This window comes from Peromyscus eremicus, chromosome 5 (genome assembly GCF_949786415.1).
Source record: "Peromyscus eremicus chromosome 5, PerEre_H2_v1, whole genome shotgun sequence".
Classification (NCBI taxonomy): Eukaryota; Metazoa; Chordata; class Mammalia; order Rodentia; family Cricetidae; genus Peromyscus; species Peromyscus eremicus.
Window position 1 is genome coordinate 27,539,151 of NC_081420.1, and position 24,510 is coordinate 27,563,660.

Consider the following 24,510-nt stretch of genomic DNA (forward strand, 5'->3'; position numbering starts at 1 on the left):
TGAGTCACTAACCATGTAATTCATATATATCATCCTAATTCAAGACCACTACTATTTTCTAGAAGCTGGACAAGGTAACTCACACTTGTAATGTAATAGCACTCAGGAAGTTGAGGCAAGAAGACTGCCATGAGTTCAAGGCTAGCTTGGGTCAAATATAGCAAGACCCTCTTTGCAGGGAGGGAAGAATGAGATGCTGAAGCTACACAGCCAAGGTTGGACTGGCAAGAATCTAAACTCCAGATGCAACTATGAAACTCAGATCATAGTATTTTGGATCAAGGATAAACTTCAGCTACCCAGGCCAAGTCTGCTCACCCTTCGTTCTGTGCTTCTGGCTGATGAGCAGAGCTTATCATTTGGAGTAATGGGTCCTGTAATAAAGTAGTGATTTGGTTCTGGCTCTAACACCGGATCACATTCTCAACAGCCTCCACTGTCAGCAAACTAGAAAGCTGAGGCACATTCAAGTGGTAACTGTGGGAGCCCATAAGTAAGAGTACGCAGCTAGTAGCCCCCATGTATGAGAAAATGGAATTAGAAATCTATCGCAGGGCCAAACACCCACAACCCATTTCCAGGTCTAGGGTATGCATCTGTTAGGTCACTTCCCACGTCTATGTCCGCAAACCCACTCCTGCACAGCAATGGTGTCAAACACTGTGGCAGAGGGCGAGGCATCAGTCCACAGCAGTGGCCAGTTCCTACACATAACCACAGTGGTGTTTCCAATTCACTCTTTAGACTTACATAAACTTAGACCTGAAGGCTACCTGCTTTGAAATGCCACATCAGACACAGTGACTTCTGTGACATTAAGTGGGCTGAAATACATACATGCATTTGGTTGACCACATACTTTGAAACTGAGCATGGAAGGACACAGCAAAGAACCACAGCACACTTCAGATCTGAACAAGGATTGTTCCAACCACTAGAATGAACAAGGGCCAATTCCAAGTGTCTTGAGTATTTGAGCTAACAAATAGCTTTTTATTCCTTAAAGAAACTAGAGGAGTAATTTCACTGTTAGAAGTTTTAACCTGTAAAACTTAAAGTATATACCCACCACAGAGACTTGAGTTTCTGTAAGACAGAATGGCCTTTCTCCCACAGGTCACTCCTCAGATAGGTCCATGTGATACTAGCTCCTAGGAGAGCTTGTCCTTCCATCCACAGAGTCCCTGCCACATTTAGCCACCCACATCCTGGGCATACACAAGCCTATGATGCGGTACAGCTTAAGGATACTTTAGTATAGCTCTACTTTTTCACCTCCTTTCACTTTCACTACACAGTGAGCTAGAGCATGTCATAACTTTTAATCTACAGTAAGTTTCTCTCAATTTCTCCAGTAGGAGAAAGTCAAAACATTAACAGTTACAGCATCTCATATGTACTGGGCTGGGAAAATAAAACAATACAATCATTGATTGTTCAGATGACACCAAAAAGAACGATGCTCAGTTTCAGGACAAGGATGTGAATAGAGATAAGGCAGGTTACTTGATTTATCAAATGAACAATCTACCAAGAAGCTATCACAATTATCAACATACACATGTTGAGAACATGTGTATCCAATTTCATTAAAAAAAAATCTACTGGACATAAACTCCCAATGCACTGATAGTGGGTGACTTCAATACCCCACTCTCACCAACAGACAAGTCATCTGCAAAAAAAAACTGAAGAGACAAACACTGGAGTTAAATGATACCATTAATCAAATGGACCTAACAGGCATCTACAGAACATTTCACCTAAACATAAAAAATACACAGTCTGTTTTGTTTTGTTGGCTTGTTGTTGTTGCTGTTGTTGTTGTTTTTCAAGACAGAGTTTCTCTGTTTAGTCTTTGCTTTCCTGGAACTTACTTTGTAGACCAGGTTGGCCTCGAACTCAGAGATCTGCCTGCCTCTGCCTCCCAAGTGCTGTGATTAAAGATGTGCACTGCCACCGCCAGGCTAAGAATATAAGGTTTTATCAACAGCTCGTATTCTCCAAAATCAACCACATTTTAGGACATAAAACAATTCTCAACAAATATGGGAAAATGAAATAACATCCTGCATTCTACCTGATCATAATAATAAAGCTGGATATCAATAGCAATAGAAACTAAAGTAAGTACACAAACTCATAGAAACTGAACAACACACTTATACTAAATGATAATTGGGTCAAGGGAGATATCAAGGATTATTAAAAATTCCTAGGATTCAATACAAATTAAAACAAAACATACCAAAATCTATGGGACACAATGAAGGTAGTCCTGAGAGGAAAGTTAATAGGACTAAGTATCAACATCAAAATATTTGAGAGAACTCAAATTAATAAACTAAACATGCACCTTGCATGGCTTAGAAAATAAGACTCAAAAACAGTAGATGGGAAGAGAGAATCAAAATCAGGACTGAAAAACTAATAAAATGAAACAAAAAATATATAGGTTAGTTGTTTGCGAGGATTCACAAGATTGACAAAACTTTTGCCAAAATAACCAAAAGAAAAAGAGAAAAGACCCAAATTAATGAGAGTGAAAGGAAGACATTACAACACTGAGAAAATTCAGAAAATCATAAGGACATACTTTAAAATTTTATATTCCACTATAATTGAAAATCTAAAAAAAAAAAAAAAGAAAAAAAAAAAAAAAAGAAAGATTTCTAGATGCAGATGACCTAACAATGTTAAGTACCTTAAACAGACCCATAACAATAAAGGCAGTAATTTTAAAAAGGCCCAGGGCCAGGTGGCTTCAATGAAGAATTCTACCAGACTTTCCAAGAAATAACAGCAATATTCCTCCAATAGTTCCATAAAATAACTGGTACAAAGAGGGAAGCTTCATCCCTCCCTATTGGCTAGCTTTCATAGTGCTGGAAGGCGCTATGTGTGCTGCCTGAAGAAAAAAAATATTAACAGTCTCACCCAGCAGTGAACTCAGTGAGCTACAATAATGACCAGCTCTGCGAGCTACCCCAAGTGCTGCAACAGCAGTACAAATATTATGGGAGTAACCAACCACTTCTTCTTAGACTTCAGAGTCACTCCACAAGACAGAACTTATGTCTGGTGCTGTTAAATGGGCCAAAAACCCATGGCTAGCTAGGTTATAGGTCCTACAGGAATCTACACTACTATTCTGCTAAACAGACATAGTAATAAATTTCTCCTTAAGTTCTTATCTTTATACCCAAAGAATAGTCCATCTCTCATCCCTGGACAAAGAAGCTTTTTTTTTTTTGTTAAAAAAAAATATGGAATGCTTCATGAATTTGTGTGTCATACTTGCGCAGGGGCCATGCTAACCTTCTCTGTATCATTCCAATTTTAGTATATGTGCTGCTGAAGCGAGACAAAGAAGCTTCTTTGTACAAGAGATGGCAATTAATACACAGAACCACAATTTTTCAAGATGCAGAGAATAAGAGAGTGGTGGAAAGCTCCACTCTAAATGTGACAACCATGTCACATCTCCAACTCTTTCCTCAATAAGGCTCAGGGATCATGATGGAAGAGAGGACAGAAAGACTGTAAGAGCCAGAGGCAGCGGGAGGCTGAGCAAAATAGTCTTCTCTGGCTGTAACAGTGGCATTGCACACATGAACTCAACAGTGGCTATGACTGCACCTACAAGACTTGAACATGATAAGCACCAAAGTCCTAGCACGAATATGGGAGGGACTCACGACATCTCAGCCCAGCTAGGGATCCAGCTATTGGCAACTAATGGATGCTGGGATGGGAAAATCAGTTTTCTTCGCAGGTACAGAGAAGCTACCTATCACCTGTGGTTAAAAGAAAGGAAAAAGAGACAGAGCAACTATGCTGAACATGTCTACCAGTGTAAGAAGTTTCCGGTGCAGACTTTAGTATATTTTCTGTATAGAGTCATATCATCTGCAGATAATGATACTTAGGTGTCTTCTTTTCCTATATGCATCCCCTTTATATTCTTCTTGTATTTTATCGCTCTAGCAAAAACTTCATGCACTATGGTACACAGGAGTGTACAGACCCAAACCCAGAAGTATATGGACAGCACAAATGGAAGTTGAGGAACCATTAATTAATTTTTTAAGAGGATATGAAGTGGGGTAGAGAACCAGGGAGAAGTTAAAGGGATAGGTTAGAGCTAAAATATATTGCATGAAATTCTCAAAATTATTTAAAAAGAGAGACTGAGAGAACGATCAAAATGTACTATACAAATTTAAGAAATTCTCAAACAATTAAAAAACAAAAGATCCTATGACAAGCCAGGCATGGTATATATACCTGTAATTCAAACACTTGGAGGATATGGAGAGGAGGATCAGGAGGCCAAGGCCATGCTCAGCTGCTTCTGAGTTTGAAGTCAGCCTGGCCTACATGAGAGCCTAACTCAAACAACAACAAAAAGATCCTAAGTCAAATTTGGTCATCTTAAAAAAGAAGAGAATAAGATCCAGAAAAGATCTGATTTAGTTTAGAATGCAAGCCAGTCTATGCTGTACAGACTGACTTTGTGCAGCCAGTACTTCCAAACACTGAAAGATCACCCTCAAATAACTTTTATGGGCTAACCTAGGCCACCCATGCCTTAGTTGATGAAGAAACACATACTACCGCATCATCCCATGGAAGCTCAATCATCAAGAGCTCCACATTGACAAGCAATGTTAACTTGCACAATGATGTGAAGGTGACACATTTACATTAGTTGGTTAAAACTAGTGGAATTATGAAAATGTGCTGATACTAGTAAGTACACAATCTGAGACAAAAGTGGATATAACAAAGTATGTGAATGTTGTCACCAACAGTCAAGAGGACAAGGGCCCTAAGCTGATCAACTTAGTGTGCTAAGGGAGGAGGAAGAAAAGGGTATACATATCCCCAACACCAAGAAAGACTAAGGTAACTAAAGACTGCCCAAGGAACAAGTGACTAGGCAGGAACCTTAAAAAACACCACTAAAACACAAAGCCAAAACCAGTACGGTAACATCCCGAAAACTGTGGCTCAAACTGCAGTCTCATCTATTAGGAGAAGGTAGGCAGGGTCTCACAAGGAAGAAAACGCAGGACAATGCCCAAATCTACTTCATGCACTCCTATTCTATCCTTTACAAAATGCTTACCAGTGAACCCTTACTTAAAACTGCACTGACAATTTATTTCAGTGATTAGAGCTAGTACTCCTGCTGACAGAAGCAGAATTTGTGCTAAAAAATAACTTGTTTGCAAAATTGTCCAACTTTCCATTTAACACAATTTAATGTTTTTAAAAATCCATTTGTGTTACATAAGTCTTAGGCATGAAAATATGCATTTATAACTAGGAATGTTATACTGCGTTAGTTCTCTAGGAACAGAGAAATCAAGTGTCTAACTTCTGTATATTAAATTGGGGTCATCTTTTTCAGGGCTGGGTGGTGAGTGGAAAAGAGGACAGCATATGATGGCAGCAAAAGGACAGGAGCCAGGATTTGTGCTAAAACATGGCTTGAATTTTCTCTGCAAAGCTAGCTCCTGCTGGGATGACATGGGCTTTGTGACAGCTGGCTACATGGAAGCTGAGGGAGGGTTGTTGTTTTAGCTTCTTCACTTTGAGAATCTCCTATAGCCTACGCTGGTCTGGAATTTAGTGTATAACCAACCAAGAATGAGCTTGAATTCCTGATCCTCCTGTTTCTTCTTTTGGAGTATTAAGATTACTAGTGAATCTCCACAGTCAGTTTTATGATGCATATGGGACAAGCATTCTACCAACTGATTACATCATCAGCTCTAGAAGCTCCTCTTAGTTATGCACAGTTAATGGTGCAGAATTTCCAGATCCCCAAAGAACTCGAATTCTGCCTACCTTGATTTGAGTTTGGGTAGGGAACCTAAGTTCTGGGTAAGCATACAGCCCAAATGACACCTTGAATTCAGCCTTGCAAACTCCTGAAGAGCAAACCCAGTGAGATATAGCTGGACATCTGCAGAAACTATGGAACAGTAAGTAGGTGCTATGTAAGGCTCCTAAGCTTGGGTTAGCTATTACACAATAACAGGATGTACAGTTAACAAATAATGTTAAATAAATGGCTTCCCATTCCTATTACACGCTTTGAATACTAAAAGCTGTATCTATCAAGGTTCCCAAATACACACACACACACACACACACACACACACACACACACACACACACACACACTTTGATGTTCCAACAAATAGGTGACTTTATCTCCGATCCAAAACAGTTGATATGCTATATGCTAAAAAAAATAAATAAATAAAGCCAGGTAGTGAGCATAGTCATTGTAACCAAACAGTGTGTTAAGTAAACATATAAGAAACAATGGGCCGGGCGGTGGTGGTGCATGCCTTTAATCCAAGCACTCAGGAGGCAGGGGCAGGCGGATCTGTGAGTTCGAGGCCAGCCTGGTCTACGGAGTGAGATCCAGCACAGGAACCAAAACTACACAGAGAAACCCTGTCTCAAAAAAAAAACAAAAGAAAAAGAAAAAGAAAAGAGTAGAAACAATGGGAGCTTTAATAGCTTAAATATAAAAGGTCACCCACAAACACCTGTGCTTGAACACTTGGTTCTGAGCTGATGGGGCTTCTGGGGAGGTTTCCCCCACCTTTAGCACATGTGATGTAGCTAACAGAAGTGGGTCACTAAGGGCGCACCTTGAAAGATAGATACCAGACTCTGTCGTTCCCTAGTGTCTGCATTGTGTTCTTGCAGCACCATGAAAGAATTCTTCCACTTCTTGTTCTCAGAGCCACACCTTCTCCACCACCGGTCCCAGCAGTCCTTTCTTTGGGTATTGTGTCAGAGAGATGAGAAAGTCTAGGAAAGCAAAGGCTTGTTTCCTTATCTTTTCTCTTGTACTCTCTGAACATCCCAAATGGTGGCTGCCACCCTAACAACTTTTTAAAACTCCCACTATTTCCAATTACTCAGGCATGATAGCGCCTTGAGATTTTAAAATAATAAGACCACAATGTCTTTGCTCTTCCAGAGAAAGAGGTTGTGTTTCTCAGTTTTTATGACCCTGAACTTACAGCTAAGATTATTGTCTATTCTCAGAGTATTTGTACCAAAAAAGCAATCGTAGCTTTGGATTTATTTTAATCACCCCAACACAAAAGAAAGTATTGCATAAATAAGACTAAAATGTTAAGAGGGGAAACAGCTGAAATCAAATCATTTACCTGTACACCTCTGCAGTTGTTCTGCAAGGCCGGACAAGATCTCTGGGCTAAAGAAGTAGTTCTTTACTTCTTCCAACCTCCAGAAAGGCATCAAGCAAATGGCCAGCACCTCTGAAGTCGCAAGGTCCCAACAATAAAATCTATTCTCATCTCTTCCTTATTTACAAAAAGTCAAACAAATGCCCGGAAGAAGAAAAAGGTAAGTACAGGTATCTGCTATCTGAAACATTTACTGTGCACTGTGACTACATTAAAGCTGATTGTACTGCAGAGAAAATATTAGCCATTTTTCACTTTCCTCTTTGCAAAGTATTATCAGCTGTTTCATCATTACTCATACAACTTCTACAAAAAATTTCACATGCTAAACAACTCAAGATAATTTGGTTTCACCTAACAGCAGTGACAATAGTTTACATTATAACCAATTAGTAGTTGTTCAAAAACATGTTAGTTTCAAACTAAGAATATTTGTTCAAAATAAGCACTCAACAGTTTCTATGTGAATGACATCTGTGCACTTAATTAAAATAATTGTAGATGTCAATACTGGTCAAAAATAACATCAGCACATAAGTACAAGACAAAAAGAATAAAAACACATCTATTAATAGCATTATAAATGCAGTCTATTCATGCATAAGGCTTCCAACATTGAAGGAGAAACACAAAGTACTTGTATAGTGTTAATTGTGGCTTTTCTTCACCTGGCACAGAACTTGCTTCTTATTGCCAGGTCTCAGAAGATCATTTATGTCTCAGTCAGGCCTAAGCTGTCTAACAGATCACAAAAGATCAGAGGGAGACACACATGAAGCAGACAAAGTCTTTGCAATAGATTAACCACTGAAAACAATGAAAATTCCTGAAGTTTGGACATGGATTTAAAAATAGGAACTCAGGGCTATAGCTCTGCAGGGCATGGGTACATATGTCTAGGAAACCTAGCTCTCAAGAACAAATGTTAACAGATGACGACTGGCCTGACAAACCATGTTCACTTCTATTAGCTTCACATAAGTCATCAGATAGATCATCAGATGAAATCACCAAAAGGTAGGACCAGACCCTAATCAATATATATACAAAACCCTTTGCTTCTGAGCTAATATGCCCATAAGACATAGGCAGCATTGACCAAGGTTCCACAAAACCAGAGGGAAACAGGAGTTACCTGTCAAGAATACCAACACTGGCTAGATGCATTCTTTTTCATTTCTTGGCAATATAACCTTTTTGACTAGTTTCCTTAATGTTAAGTGATTTATAATTATTTTACCTTTAAAAACAGTAATAAAATATTACAGAGAACCAAGAAAAACTATGCACAAGAACTGTTAAATATCTCCTACTTTATGCTGTATTCTTTAAGATTACTAACATATCATGCAGGATGGAAGTCACAATTTCTGACTCTAGGGTTTGTTTAGGGTAAAATCTTGTCATCACAATCACCATGACCACAGCCACGTTCCGAACATCATTGGGTACTAGGACTGTAGAAGATCTTCATATGCGTTATCTTATCTTCCAGGATTACAATGACAGTCATGTGGATTTTAATTCTGTCTTATAAATACATAAAAAAATTCATCTTGTCAGGCCTAACAGTATGTTCCTTTAATCCTAGCACTTACAATTGGGAGGCAGAGTCAGGCAGGTCTCTATGAATTTGAGGCCAGCCAAGGCTACAAAATAAATTATTCTCACATATTTCACACATAACACAATGTATGGAAATAAAACTCAAATAAGAAAATTTTAAATGGTAAGTTCACACTGTCCACTATATGTCCTCCCGTGTACTTCATATGTGCACATACATATATATGGACATCCACACATCCTCATACTGAATTTTTAAACAAATCTTAACACACCACTTAGCATCTTTCTAAATTGCATCCAATAGTTATACAGCAATAAGGACAGATCCAGCTTACCATCTAAAAGGGCCAAAACACTGACTCTCTTTTTCTACTGATGATGTGCAGGTTTCTTCAAATACTTTGTTAAAATGAGTAACTCTATGAAAGGTTTACTGTACATGCATGTTTACATATACACAGAAGCATTTTTAGGACAGACTAAAACCTAAGGGTGTGAGGACAGCTTCCAAAATATTGTTTGAATTTCTAAAGGTCTTATAATAAAAAAAATAAAATAAATAAAAAAAAAACAGAGCCTGATACTGGGGTAAATGCTGAAAGATCAGAGAGACAAAGGAACAAACCACCTCCTCTTTCTTACCTTTAGGACTCCTCAGCCTCTAGTCCCTCTCGCGTCATGCCTTACATACCTTTCTCCACCCAGTCATCACTTCCTGAAATTAAAGGTGAGTGTGCTTCCCAAGCAAAGGCATGAGATCTCAAGTGCTGGGATTAAAGGTGTGTACCACCACTGCCTGGCTTCTATGTTTAATCTAGTGGCTTATTCTGTCCTCTCATCTTCAGGCAAATGTTATTAGGGTACACAATGTATCACCACATTATATCACACATATCAAGATGTTCATATATTTTAACTTTTAACAGAGAGGACCAAATGGAAAATGTTAGAGGAAGAGTTCACCTAAGAGACAGTACCAGATAGGCCTCCTTCTAATAGTGTGTGTGAGCCATGTTCCAATGCTCCTCATAAGAACTTATGTGAGGAACCTATGTTTACCTCTACACTGCCAGGTACTTTTTATAAAATAAAACTATGCGAAATGACATAGACAACTCAAAAATAAATGTTACTATGCAAAAATTCCTGTTACTTAAATGATCAGATCTGACATCAAATGCCTGTGTCTGTAGGGCAGCAGTGTTGCTAAAACCTATAAGTGCATTTCTAAGAAGATGTGATTAACAACCAGGCAGTATCCTAGAGATGGGGCACATACAGAGAATGCCTGGAAGACATTCATGGAAGAGGTAAGAGGTGAGGCTCCAACCTTGTATTCAATGAGTCAAGCCTAAAGAGTCCAAAACAAAGAGGAAGATACAGGACAAGATCAGCCTCAGCAGAATTCAAAGTCAGTACAGATGATGACAGGACATGCTCTTGGTCTAACCCAGCTAAAGGATGGACTGGCTAGGGACAGTTGGGCCTTCTCTGACTTATCAAGGGTCTAGTTGAATAACACAAGCTAAAGAGCACAGAAACACAAATAAACCTTTCCAAAAAAAGTGTGTAAAGAACCAGACATACTCAGAGGTAGTGATTCAGAAAGACACTAACCTCTGCTCCATATACACAAATCCTCAGTAGAGGGCTAGTTCCCTAGCAAGCAAGACCTTCTTTAGACACAATCTAGCCTAGAAAACCTCAACTTGAAATGATGGTCAGCAAGAGTAAAAACAAACTTCAACTTTTCCATTCATTATTTTATATTCTGATTGTATCTGCAGATCAATCATTTTGAACCAGAGACAACAGCATGCTCCAGCTAAAGCAAGAGAGATGAGAGCAAACAGGCAGCATCCAGAAATACAGCTCACACACCATGGGTGAATTCCACATACAAGCCTTTCTGCAGCTTACCCATCTCAACCACGGCCAAAATGCTGCACATCATTTAATTTGTCAGCTCTTTTACTTTGCTTTCTGATTTCTCTGATATAACTCAAACAAATCAGTAAAAGGTATTTGAAGATGAAAAATCCAAAGACAATTCAGAAAGCAAAATGGTGTAATAGTGTGTAAACAGAAGTTTCTTGTCCCAACCGCTTGTTTACTAGTAACCACTCCGAGGCTTATATTAATTGTAAATGCTCAGCCAACAGCTCAGGCTTTTACATTTTAAGTTAACCTATATTCCTTATTTACACTCTGCCACATGGCGGTACCTTTATTAGCATGGCACGTTCATCTCCTGCTGCCTCTGCGCCTACTGGCAACTCCTGACTCTGCCCTTCTCCTACTCATCATCCATAGTTTGGTCACTCCACCTATACTTCCTGCCAGGCTACTGGCCAATCAGTGATTTATTAAACCAATTCAAGTAACAAATCTTTACAGTGTACAAAAGGATTATTCCACAGCAATGGTGTACTTTATAGAGGTTAATGACCACACAAATCAATCAATCAATCAATCAATCAATCTCTCTCTCTCTCCCTCTCTGTGTGTGTGTGTGTGTGTGTGTGTGTGTGTGTGTGTGTCTGTGCGCGCGTGTGCACATGTACATTTTTCCTATGTAGGCACATGTGAAAGCCGAAGCTTTTTCTCCACCTTATTTTTTCAGGCAGGGTCTGAGCTTGCCATTTAGGATACACTGGCTGGCCAGAGAACCTCTCAAAGCCTCCCATCTCCTCTTACTAGCTCTGGGACTAAAGATGTATGCCATCACACCTGACATTTAATGTGGGTACTAAGGACAGGAACCTGGGTCCTAGTGCAAGCACTTTCCCCACTGATCTATCTGCTCAGCTCTAAAAGAACATTCAAGGTATGGCCCATATATAAACCTAAGAGTTAACTCCGCTAACCACATCTGTTTTCGTGAATAAAAACAAATTTTACATCTTCTCTATCCCTGAAACTGATCATCGCATGTCTGGATTCTAACGCCCACTGCAGATTGTGGTTCTATCTGTACTTCCACGATCATCAGTAACCCCTTGGGCACAATATTAAATGCACTATAATGACAAGTGGGGCTGAAAAACAGAAGATTTCCCCTGTTTTATGTTTCTCCTATTTGAATCCATAACATAACAAGTTTATACTATCAAATCCACTGAAATTCAGATGGTTTGAGTGAGCACAATTTTAAATAAAGCAACTGGTCTTGACCTGAGTAGATTGGTTATTTCAGTATATTATCAATTATGAAATCAGCCCAAATTGCTAGGACAGCATCTTCAAAGGACATTTATAAATTTGACAGTTTCTTAACAGCACGTTTTCATTTAGCCTTTCTAAAGTTCTGCTCTGTCTTCTTTATAATCATCCACTTCTTTCTATTGACTCCCAACATTTCATACATTGATATCAATCCACTGCCAGCTGAAATAGAGCCATGCATTAATAAAGTGCTCCCATGAAGTCCTTCAAATTAAGAAGACATAAAAGCCATGCATTTGTGCAATGCTTCTGTGAAGTCATTCAAATGAAGACATGTAACAATCCTGCAGTGTGGGTAGTTTAACACTTTCTTCTATTTCCAGAGAGCTGGCTGCACACCTGTCACTCAGTGAATCCTGTTACCACTAAGACCTATAGTTTCCTATCTGAAAAGCACAGATCAGAACTGGTGAGATGGCTCAGTGGGTAAAGGTGTTTGCCACCATGCCAAGAATCAGAACTTGATTCCCCAGGAGAAAACATACTGTCACCACTTGTCCTCTGACCTCCTCAGGCAGCACATGTACAGCCACACATACACACATGCACACAAAATAAATAAATATAATGGAACAAGGAGGAGGAGGAGGAGGTCTATTTCAGAGTTCAAAGCCAGGTTGGGCAACACAGTAAAACCCTGACAATAATCAATCACAGAAACTCCATGAAAACTAAATGAATGTAGTGACATTGAATACCAAATTGAAGATAATATTTACTAAACATGAATATATCTTCACCAGAATTTTCTTATAAATTATACCTTGGTAATATCATGCTATATAGAGGGTACCAATCCCTTTAAAAACTAGTGACTATAAAAGAGGTTGCCTATACTTCCTATGATGCAACAAATACTTTCAGGCATTCACCTTAACGATTACAATATTTCTACACCTTGTATCAGATCCAATTCTGTTCATGTTAATTTCACCCTAATTTTTAGACTCAATGCTAAGTGACCCAAGTTGCAGTCCCAATTGGAGTGAGTCCTGGATAGCTATTTCAGGTCTTCTTACATGTCCTTACTAACCTTTGACTATTGACTATTAGTCCTAACATTACATGGAAACTACAGGTGAATGTGAACAAGATGTCTAATAAGTTCCTTTACATTGTCAAAGATGTCAAATGGGCAAGCCACCCACAGAACACTATAATTTGAGCCCTCTCCTGTGACCAGAGAATCCTAAGTGGCATAACCTGGCTAGCCAGACATTGGGGAGGCTATGTGAGTGACCCCAGAGATGTGATCTCTAGCTCTGGTTTACTCTTTCATCTACACAGCACTTCAAAACTGCAACCCCTTATTCAGGCAAAAACTCTGTGAAGAAAGCAATGCTAAAATGAAAACAACCAAGCAAAATAAGAGAAAATTTAATTTTTAAAACAAAGCTTACCTAAGTATAAGCTTGGAAATATTCTATGAGAAATAAGATTGAAAAAATATATACTGGATAATCAAGAATTACCAAGTTACTATCGACCGGATCACAGCAACACTTACATCCTTTAGAGCATAGTGCACTCAAATGCATGCATATTATGACTACTCAAATCTGCTACCCATCAGAATAGAATAATATACATATACATATATATATATTGAAAAATAGACTTTGCAATAATTCAAAGGATTATGAAATTTGACTGATGGCATTTGCTGATGAGTTTTATCTTCCATAAGATTCCTATTGTTTTCCTAATATGAATAATGTTCCTCCCAAGAGTTGAGTGAAATTAAAGAGCAGTAGACATTTGCCCCATTACCCTGTAAGGAAGGTTTCACACATACACAGTGATCTTAAATGCCCCTGCAACCAAACATAAAACATCTTCCGACTTCAGGACATACATAATACTGAGGCAAAAGGAGCTACTAGGACAGAAGCAGCACAATATATAACTTCTAGCCAAACAGGACGGCAGACACCAGGATCCTGGCACTCTGGAGGCAAAAACAAGAGGATCAATAGTTCAAGCACATTCTGTAGTGAGCCCATGTCTCAATAAACAAAATAAAGCCAAGACATTAAATGGGGGAAAGCCCAGAGGACCTTCACAACCCTACACAAAGAACTACAGGCACTAAAGGAATGCTACGAAGAAATGGTATTCCCTAGGAAGAGCACATCAATTCCTTATCCAATAGCAAAGGTCCTAAAAATATACATACAAAGACCTTTATACAGACTGAGGAGGTTGTATCTTATGTAATTCAACATGACAAATCATGCCAAAAGAGGCCACTAATTTGAATAAAAGCAAAGAGGAGTATATGGGAAGGTTTGGAGGAAGAAAAGGGAAGGGGGAAATGATGTAATTATAATCTCAAAAGATAAAAGAAATATTTTTTGAAAAAACTAAAGACAAAAATCTACACGATCAGTCAGTGCTTGACCAAATTAAGTCCGAAAGAATATTTGCCTGTGTGGTCTACACAAACACCAGGCAGTGTCAGAACTGTCACAACATAGGCAAAGAGGTAAACAATTGGTAGATGGGAGACAAACATTTTGCGTCACAAGCATTATGAAAAAGACAGCTGAGCTGGGCAGTGGTGGTGCACGCCTTTAATCCCAGCACTTGGGAGGCAGAGCCAGGAGGATCTCTGTGAGTTCAAGGCCAGCCTGGTCTACAGAGCAAAATCCAGAACAGGCACCAAAACTACACTGAGAAACCCTATCTCGGGAAGAAAAAAAAAAAAAAAAAAAAAAAAAAGACAGCTGGAAGGCATATCTACCATAGCACAGCAGTAAGCACAGTCAATCCACCTACTGGAAAATTCACTTCCCATTTCAACCATTATCAACAGTGAGAGAAACTCACTAAAATTACAAGACCCACCCTGATGAACTATTCCTAAGTAGACTGTTAGCTATGCATTTTTCCGCAAAAATGATGTTCACCAGAGGACTGCATATCGACTAACCGAAACAGAGGAGTTTCTGAACTGTGTAAGTACCCATCAGAGGAAGGACTGCATCAGAAAGGGAAAGAGACAAAGTTCTCAAGCAGGACACTCAGGTGGTGAACTGCTCCAGGATGCCTTCAAACAGGAAAGGCAGACTGGAGAAGGCATACATGGTCACATCTAGAGACAGGTCCAGGAAAAGATGGGCAGTGTAGAACAAAACCCAGAAAACATGCAATGCTAAATTTTGCCATAACTGGCAGGTTCACAACTGAGATTTTTAATTCCATAGGCTACAGTGGAACAGGTTAAATGGGTGGTTCTTTTTAACATTTCTTTTACTACTTGATTGAGAATTTCATAGGTGATTACAGTATTTGCATCATTTTCATCCCATAAGATCTCACATCCAGATCCTCCATCCACTCCCATTCAATTTCATGACTTAATTATTGCTACGTGTGTGTGTTTATATTCACATATATAAATACATCCTACTGGGTCCATTTAGTATTGCTCATGTGTATATGTGCTTAAGAATGAATAAGCCTATCAGGATTGTGCTGGACAGTTTTATGTCAACTTGATGCAATCTAGAGTTATATGAAAGGAGGGAACCTAAATCCAGCTGTGCTATTCATGGGGAGGGCCCAGCCCGTTCTAGGTGGAGTGACCCCTAGGCTCGTGGTCCTGGTTTCTATAAGAAAGCAGGCTGAACAAGCCATGAAGGAGCAAGCCAGGAAGCAGCACCCTCCATGGTCTCTGCATCAGCTCCTGCTTCCAGGTTCCTGCTTTGTTTGAGTTCCTGTCCTAGCTTCCTTCAACAATGAATTGTGACATGGAAATGTAAGCCAAATAAACCCTTTCTTCCTCAACTTGATTTTTGGTCACGGTATTTCATCAAAGCAATAGAAATCGTAACTAACACAGGAGAAGACTGATTCTCCCTTTTTTTTCAGTAGCTATTAATTGCTTGTAGGTCTTCATCTTAGGGTGAGGCCTTGAAGGAAACCACAGAGTTGGCCTGGAGAGGCATAGTGTTCCAGGTTAGAGTCCATGGCTCCTGGGACACAATGTGCCTTCCAGTTCCTGAGAGACCAATGTACTCCTTCAGGCAGCAAAGCATTCAGACTATATCTGAAATGTACTACAATCCAGAAATGGAGGGCACACTTGAGATCCAGATCTTAAGGCTAGAAGACACACATTTTTGATCCAGATCTTGAGGTGGGAAGAAATATCTTTAATCTGGGCCACACCTTCTGCTGGAAGCCTGTATAAGGACAATGAAAGAAGGAAGGGTTTGTTCAGTCTTCACCTACTTGCCCTCACCTTGTCAGCACATCCATCCCTTCACTAGGGAGCCTACTTCTTTGGGATTCCAGCACATACAAAAGACCAGCTGGGTCACCCAGCCTCATGGGACTAAGCAACTACGATTCTTGCACTTCCCAATCAATGCTAGCCATTGTTGGACTGCAGCCTATAAGTCACTCCAATAAATTCCCATATCTATATGGAAATTTGTATGTCAGTCTGTCTGTCTATATGTATGTGTATAGATAGATAGGTAGATAGCTACATAAGCAGGCAGGCAGGCAGGCAGACAGATATTCATTCCATAAGTTCTGTGACTCTAAAGAACCTTGAATAATACAGGCTGCTTTGTGTTTCTCTGTACATTCCTCTGAAAGTCAAGAAAACCTAGAATCTTGACAGGACAATTGGCGTTAGACATTAATCTTCTGTTTCCTGTATAGTTTGCAAATGTCACTGTATCCCAGCCACTACAACTGTATTGATCCTGGAAACTGACATTAAATTCGGTTTCTGATGAAAGTATAAAAAGTCTGATTGTTCTCAGTTAAACTGTTACAGCCTCAGTTTTACTTTGGCCCTTCCAACCCCAGCCTGGTTTCATTCCTCGTGGCCACATCAGGTGACCTTGGCCCAGTAAGTAAGCGTCCTTACAGGGCATTATGAAATTTCCCATATCCACACTGGGAGTCAACCAATGTCATTGTAGAGGTGTTTAGGCAACCATACTTTATGGGTGTAACTCTCTGTCATATATAAGATGCTATCTCATGAAATGTGGCAGTCCTTTGGCTCTCATAATCTTTCCATCCCCCCTTTGTAATGTTCCCAGAGCCTTGGGTGTATAGGTTGTGTTACAATTTACCAACTGAGGATGTTGTTCTTCAGAATGGATCTTCTTAGAAAGGACTCTTCTTAACTCGACATGTCTCAAAAGAATTCTGTATACCTCGAAAGCCAACAGAGAGGGTATGAACATGGCTCAGTTGGTAGAGTACTCACCTAGCATGAACTTAGGACTGAATTTGATGCCCAGCACCATATATACTAGGCATGATGACACACAGCTGTAATCCCAGCATTAGTAAGGTGAGGAAGAAGGATCCAAAGTTCTAGGTCATCCTAGGCTACATGACCATTTCAAGGCCAGCCTGGAGCATGCAAGAAGCTATTTCAATATTGTTTTTTTTTTTAATTTTTAAAAGCCAACAGAGGAAGAGTAGGAGATGCTAGGACAACAAAAATACACTTCCACCATATTCAATCCTTTACTTCACTATAAAGACACAATAATGAAAATATGTGGCACTTTGATATTTCAAAAACACTACAGACAAGGAGATCAACTGAAAATATGGAAGAAGGTAAGTCCATTGTTTTGAGAGAGTCCTAGGAGCAGATGTGAGCCAGAGCCTGGGGCTCCTTACTCAAACTATTTATCTTCCATGGCTACAACACTGGAAGTGGAAAAACAAATTCAAGGCCCTATTTGTTTTTTAAGAGGGGAAGAAAAGGTCCTATATCTTCATATCTTCCATGCCAGAAATTCATAGAAAAGAGTGTTCTTAAAGAATGTATGCCCTACACCACAAGAAAACCCACACAATCAACTAACCTGGGCTCATAGGGGCTCACAGAAACTGAACTGCCAACCAGACAGCTTGCATGGGACTCACCTAGGTCCTCTGCACATGTTACACTTGTGTAACTTGGTCTTCCTGTGGGACTCCTAACAGTGGGAGCAGGGGCTATCTCTGATTCTGCTACCTGCTTTGGGAGCCCTTCCTTCCTACTGAGTAGCCTCATCCAGCCTTAACAGGAGAGGAGATGCCTAGACTTACTGCAACTTGGTATGCCATGGCTGGCTAATATATACAGAAAGCCTGCCCCTTTCTGAAGAGAAAGGAGGACTGGATGGAGAGGAGGAAAGGGGAGGTTGAAGAGACTGGGAAGAGGGGAGGGAGGGGAAACTGTAATTGGAATGCAAAAAACTAATTAATTAATTAATAATTTAAAAAAGAACGTATGTCCTAGGTGGTTATTTTCAAACGTGGTCCATAGTGAATTTGAGGACACAAAAGTGATGAGAATCAAGACAAACCAGTCTTTGGTTAAAATTAAAATACTTTTTCATGTTGAGAAAAAGAAGGGTGAAAAGATAATATAAAGAATCTGGAAGCCAATTATGAATGCTACCCTGTATTAGAACCCAGTAAAAATAGACATCTCCTTTAACAAAAACAAAGGGTATTCATTTAGTTATTTAAGATCTACTAAAGAGGTTATTTTAAAGTGATCTAAAACAATATCATGAATTTCAAGAATTCTTTATTTCTTATTATGATCTCTGAGAGAGGTAAAATTTCCCCAAAGCTATTGGGTCAGTAGTATGAGCCAATGGCCAATATGCTATTTCAGAAAAGCAAAGGTCACTATCAATGCCAGGGGACTCAACTCAAAGCAAGTGGTAGTAGGGACTTAGCTATCCATTCCCCTGAATTCCTGGTTATATAGTCTAGTTACTTAAGGAGGGAGGATGAGAAAGGAGACAGGAGGAAAAATAAACTCAGAGTGTGGTATGCAGTTATCCAGGAGGTCACTGTAAAACCAAAGGAAATTCCCTCATAATCTACAACGTCAGGTTTTTCTTTATTTCTATTCTTCATAAACTGAACTAGCAATCAAGATTACTTAAAAACAGAATGTGTAATATTACTAGCAGAGTGTCCTTTAAAAAAAATGAAAGATTAAATTTGTGAACTGCTTTTTTCTTATTAATTTATTTTAAGAAAATAGAGTTAATTCAGAAAGAGATATACAGGAATGACTTCCCTGGAATTTGGTAAGTGAGATATCATGCCAGCATAAAGAATTACAGCTAAGAAGCAGCTACTTCCAGCTTCATTTATAAACAGTCTAGGCTGATTTACCATGATCAGGATTTCTACACATCAACTCAATAATTAACGTCTGCCATGCCCTTAATGCAGGGTTGAGCTGAAAACTGGGAATAACTGCACTAATTACTTGGATTGATTGAAGAGAATCTGAAGTCATTGCAAAACAATAGTAAATTAATATAAACTATATATAAACAGATTATAAATGTTGCCAGTGTGATCCACAACACAACCATTATGTACCCCCACATGCCTGTTAAGTGTAACTGAAGGAGGTACCAATCTTGCCGCTTTGTGAATAAGCTTTAGGGCCCCATGTGGACAACAGAGTCAAGCCTGTTGCCCTGGGAACTGGAGCTTCAACAAAGATGGTGAGCAATGAGGAGGAGGAAGTACAGGCCCATCCAGCCCGTCCCTGCTAGAGACTGAGTGGGAGAAACCATCCCCATTCTCCTATATAAGGCCCAGCAAAAGAGTACCATAGCAGCCACCTGGGTTAGCCTTCATCTACTGAGTCACATAAGAGCCATAACAAGATGCGGTTTTCTTATACCCAAGGCTACAACCAACCCCAGCTCCCGAGAGTTACAACATCAGAGGAAAGGGATGCAGAGCACACATCGCACAGACAGGCCAAGGAAATGGTGCTGAACTGAACAATATGAACCAGCCTCCTATGGGCTGTGGCCTGCATGGTAGAGTCAGGAAGGAAGTAGGGAACTGTCACACAGATAAATGTGTATTTCAAATTGTCACCATGTACTGCCAAACAACTTTACACAAAGACTGACCACCAATAATATAAGGAAAGGAACTTTCCAGTTCTTCACAAGCATGGCATTTATGAGGCTTTCTTTTTCCTCCATCTCTGCCAGTTGATGATTAAAAGTACATGCTTTTACAATCTCTCTTAAGAACATTAAAAATGTTTTCACACTTTTAATAAATTTCAATACTTTTTTATTGAGTCCCTATTCTAAGACACTGATTATTTTCTTAGTAATTTGCCCATCAATACCTATAACAAATACTGCAAATGCTGGTCATTTGTGTATTATTCTCCATTCTGGTACTTAACAACTATACACTGGAACTTGTCATCATATAGATGGTATGTTCATAAACAAGACAACCATTTTGTTCATGGCCACTGTGATAACATATACCAACACCTGCTGACGACCCTGTTGCCTGAGCTGCAGGAAGAGTCTGTGATCTGCAGTGGTTGAGTGGTCTGACAGACTAATCTGGCATGGAAGCCACACTCTGCGGAAAGGGACGCCATTCAAGTAAGCACTCAGGTAGGTTCCACAGTGGGTCGGTCCCTTGCTAGGCCCACGCAGTACTGATGGCAGAGAGGGCAGGGTGCTACAGGCATGAGCTAGACTCAGCATTGAAGAGACGTGTTAATATAGCATCCCTTGCTGTGCAACTCGACCTTTCTGGAGACTGGCCTAGAGTGTGAGGGTGGGGGCTCAGGCACACAGTATGCTAGCACTTCCTCTCATTTTTGACTTGAAAAAGGTAACCCATTTGAAAATGTCCATCAGAGCTGCCATCCTGGAAGATGATGAGTATCCAAAAGTGACTGTCATGCTGCACATCTGTGTAGCAATCCTGCCCTGCATTGCTCTAACACTCCTTGTAACTAAAAGACTAGTTTACTTTAAAGAGTGTGTTTTCCAGTGAAAGCCATTTTTGATAAATACTCAAATGTTTCAATATGAAACTGTGAGGTACACAGGAAGTAAAGGAGACAGATGTCTGCCAGTGCTTGCTGGCAGCCTCCTTCCTGCTGCAAGATGGCATGTCTCTCAACAGGATAATCTCAAGAGACAGGTGACAACGGAAGTGTATGATCTGTTCTCTACAGAAAGCCATTTGACTTGCCCTCAAATGCACATCTTCAGGGAAGATGGCAGCTAAGGTTCAGAGAGCCAACTAGATTTCACGTTAGAGACAGCAAAAGCTCCCATCCTAGGCAATTAGCTAATAGCTTTCTATGTAGATGTAAATGTAACTTGAAAGGATGAGGTAAATAGATACAGAAGTACGGGGGGGGGCCTGTCCCCACTTTTTCCCCCAAGGCACTCTTGAGCAGGGAGAAATAAGGAATATGTAAACAGAAATATAGAGAGAGACAAGACAGAAACACAGAATAGCCAATGGGAGGGGCTAAGTCAAAAACCCACCAGCCCTTTCTGTCTCTACTAAAGGGCTTTTAAAGGAATGCCAAGTGGTGGAGCAAAAGGCCTCCCTTGAGCACAGCCAAGTACAGACCATCCTAGACACCTGGTGACCATGAATGTGGTCAAGCCATCCCCTAATGCAGCCCTGTTGTGTAAAGCAAGCTCAGATCTCACTAGGAAACCTTTGTGGGCTCCCACACTGAAATTATGAAGCAAATATAGAGGAAGTAGATACAAGATAGAATAGTACAAAACCTTAGCTACCTGACCACTCTTCACCTCACGCAAGAAACAGTTCCTAACCAATGCTATAAGAAGGAAAGACATCACAAGAACATTTTCATCAACACTACTCAGTCGTGCCTCTACTTGTGTTCAACTCCTACACATCCAGGACATACCAAAAGGCTACTTCTGAAAATAAAATGAGAACAGATGAACAAACTAGATTTTGAGTCTCCCAGCATCATGACAAATGCAGTCAATCAGCTCAATGTAATTAAGCCTGGGATATACATACACAGTAACAAGAGAGAAAATGGGGAAATGATCACCTTGTACATGGGATTCAAAAACAGGGGTTCTGTGGAAGCAGAAGAAAGCCATTCCACTTTTTATTCCCTTCATGTCCACGTGACCCTTGCTCACAGGTACACATGAGATCTGGGTAAGAGATGACTCTGGATAGACCTGGCTACCTGCTGTTACAGGCTTTGTGTCAAACCGAAATCCAAATGCCCAACTTAATATCATTAGGCAGTGGGGCCTTCTAGAAAATGACTAGGTCATGGCACAGAACATCATAAATGAGACCAGTGTCTATGTGAGAAGTAGAGACCTAACTTGCCTATTCCAGATTGTGAGGAAACAAACAAGAAGGTATCATCAAAAAGAAATGAGCCCTCAGGATTCACCTAAACCACATGCTTCAATCGTGGACTTCCGAACTCTAAAGAGTAGCTTAAGCATCTGAAATAAACTGAGACATGCTCTCTGCCCAGGGCACAGGGTGGGTTAAGCACCCTAGTGATATACTTATCTCTACCATTCAACAAATCAAACAGTATTTCCCTACTATTTGATTAGTTATAGGATTTGAATTAATACTCAGGAACACTCCAACTCCCATCTTTGATTCTTAAGGAAAGGTAGAGTATTTCACTCAAACTTACCAGCTATACTGCTATGCAAGAATATGAGGAAGCTTCTCAATAAATATTTATTAGAAAATACTTCTTTCACACATTACACATATATCAAATTCCTAACCTTTCCAAAAATCAAAATATTAGCTACTTAGATAAATTAACATTAACATTCATTTAAAAAGCACTTAAGAGAAGCGAGCTGTTCTGGCCAAGTAAGTCAATTCTAAATGGACAAGCAAGAAGGTATCACTAAACATTTATTCTCTAGATCAGACTTACATGAGACAGGGCACATCAGGAAGCTAGTCTGCCAGCTATCACCCTCATCAGTAGATATGGACCAGAATCTTCCTAAAGCAGTAACACCAGAAACTGTCTACCAAAACTTACAAGTGTGCTGACCCTAAGGCTAACAGGGTTCTATGTACCAGTGTCCCCATCCTCTGCACATGTTTCTTGAACATTCTCATAGCAGAATTTGTGCCTGAGAACCATATCCAGCTCCAGCACAAAGAACTTAGGGAAAATTAATTCACAAAGAATACTGAACAAAAAGCTACTGGGTGCTTCAAGCTCCACTCCCAGAACCCACGGAAGATTACTTACTTAGCTTCTCCAAAGTGCTTTCCTCAAGCAATCAGCATAATCTTCCTGCTTCAAAAACTTGCTGGCTAAAATCTTGCAGGGGTCCTCTGACTCCATAAATTGCTCTAAAAGTAAACTCTAATATCTTTGTATAATGCATAAAATTCTTTACAAATTGGCTCGAAGATTGCCACATATTGACACTCAATGAAATTTGGGAGGTGTTTGTAATTCCCAGTGTTCAGGGTGCACTCCAAACCAATTAGCTAAAGATGCCCAGAGAAGAGAGACAAGCATCTGCATTGTTTTCTTAATTCCAAGGGACTCAAATGTTCAGCAAGCTTTGGGAGCCACACACCCACCATTGCCTCTTCTCTAGATTCACCTATTACCATTTCCACCACAAAACCTACCACACCAGAACCCATTTTTCTTTTTCAACACTTTCTCATGTTGTCTCCTTTGAAGGGTTCTGCTTAGGATATCCCCTCCTTCTGGAATCCTACTCCTCCATTGGATTGGGCAAGTCTACCTCCTAGAATAACTCAATTCCTACAAAAGGGTTCTTTAAATAAAATTACTGGCAGCACCGTGTGAACTCAGTGAGTTTAAAAGGAGAATACATGAAGTTGTGAATAAGAGTGGTGGAGGAGGGATATCAGAGGAGCTCATGGAAGAGGTTATCAAAATATTGTATTCGTGTAGGAAATTCTCAAACAGTACATTTTGAAAAAGGAAAACTAAATGTCTAGCCACGAGAAAACCAACGAAGTTATCAACAAGGAAAACACACATTAAACAGAAATTCAAGCAGGTCTTTGCTCTAAAAATTGTGAGCATGACTTGGGAATCAGATAAAATGAAGAATCCGGCCCTGCTCTCACTTTATCCAGTGCATGTTCATGGATGAGTAGAGAGCAAAGAACCCAGTAAGAATTGAGGAAGCATCAAGAAAACTAGAGCTAGCTGGCAGCAGTCTCCTGCTGAAAGACTCTGGTGGATCCCAACCTGATGACAAGGGGTGTTTATAACAACAAAAGCAGGCGGCATTTGAATATACTGTCATCTGAAGCTTATTTTGAAATGTAAAACTTACATTCACATTGGTGAGACCACAATGTCTGCCACAAAGGAGAGAAAGATTTATTTGCAGCTCCGAGTTTCCGAAGGGTTTACTCTTGGGGTAAAGGTCTGCTAGACTAGCCTAATTCACAACCACAGGAGCATACTGTGAGGGCTCTTCATATCACTGCAGACCAGGAAACTGAGGCCAAGGAAAACCTCTAAAGGCCTGCCTCTATTGACCTGATTCCCAGCTAGGCCCCACTTGCCAAAGATTCCAGAGCTTTCAAAAAGAATTTTCTCAGGTAAGAACTAACATATACAAGATGAGCCTGTGGGGACATATCCAATTCAAACCAT

General features: G+C 39.9%; 1 protein-coding gene and 1 non-coding gene across 6 annotated transcripts in view; both read right to left on the bottom strand.

Annotated features, from left to right (window-relative positions):
* The window catches only part of Fars2 (phenylalanyl-tRNA synthetase 2, mitochondrial), a 453,987-nt gene that overhangs the window by 380,771 nt on the left and 48,706 nt on the right, over nucleotides 1-24,510 (bottom strand). The window contains exons 1-2 of one of the 5 annotated variants that reach the window (XM_059263163.1): nucleotides 7,203-7,302; nucleotides 6,196-6,256 (exon numbers count right to left, since the gene is read on the bottom strand). The exons of the other annotated variants lie outside the window; for them this stretch is intronic. The gene's annotated coding sequence lies outside the window, so the exon portion shown is untranslated. Of the gene's footprint in view, nucleotides 1-6,195; nucleotides 6,257-7,202; nucleotides 7,303-24,510 lie in introns of those variants that run through there. 5 annotated transcript variants of the gene reach the window in all.
* LOC131912181 (U6 spliceosomal RNA) lies at nucleotides 3,261-3,363 on the bottom strand. The gene has a single exon (XR_009379578.1). It is a non-coding gene; the product is annotated as a U6 spliceosomal RNA (small nuclear RNA).